Below are 308 nucleotides of genomic sequence, written 5' to 3'. Positions count from 1 at the left end.
CACTCGCCGAAGATGTAGCTTTATCGACTTAACATTCGACTCCCAAATACCGCCAAAGTGTGGAGCCGACGGGGGTATGAAATGCCATGATATGCTTTGCCTGGATATAAAATTAGCCAAAGCCTCGTCTTGACAGTGAGACAGAGCTAGCTGACGCATCTCGTCCAACTTCTTCTTGGCACCTTGGAACGTGGTACCGTTGTCCGAATATAAGTCTGTGATAGGACCTCGTCGTGACCAAAACCGCTTGAATGCTGCAATGAAAGTTTGAGTTGTGAGATCGCTTACAACTTCGATGTGAAGTGCCT

This window comes from Rhagoletis pomonella, unplaced genomic scaffold, assembly GCF_013731165.1.
Source record: "Rhagoletis pomonella isolate Grant_MI unplaced genomic scaffold, Rhpom_1.0 Rhpom_scaffold_26842, whole genome shotgun sequence".
NCBI classification, from domain to species: Eukaryota; Metazoa; Arthropoda; class Insecta; order Diptera; family Tephritidae; genus Rhagoletis; species Rhagoletis pomonella.
Note: the sequence above shows the minus strand (reverse complement) of the source record.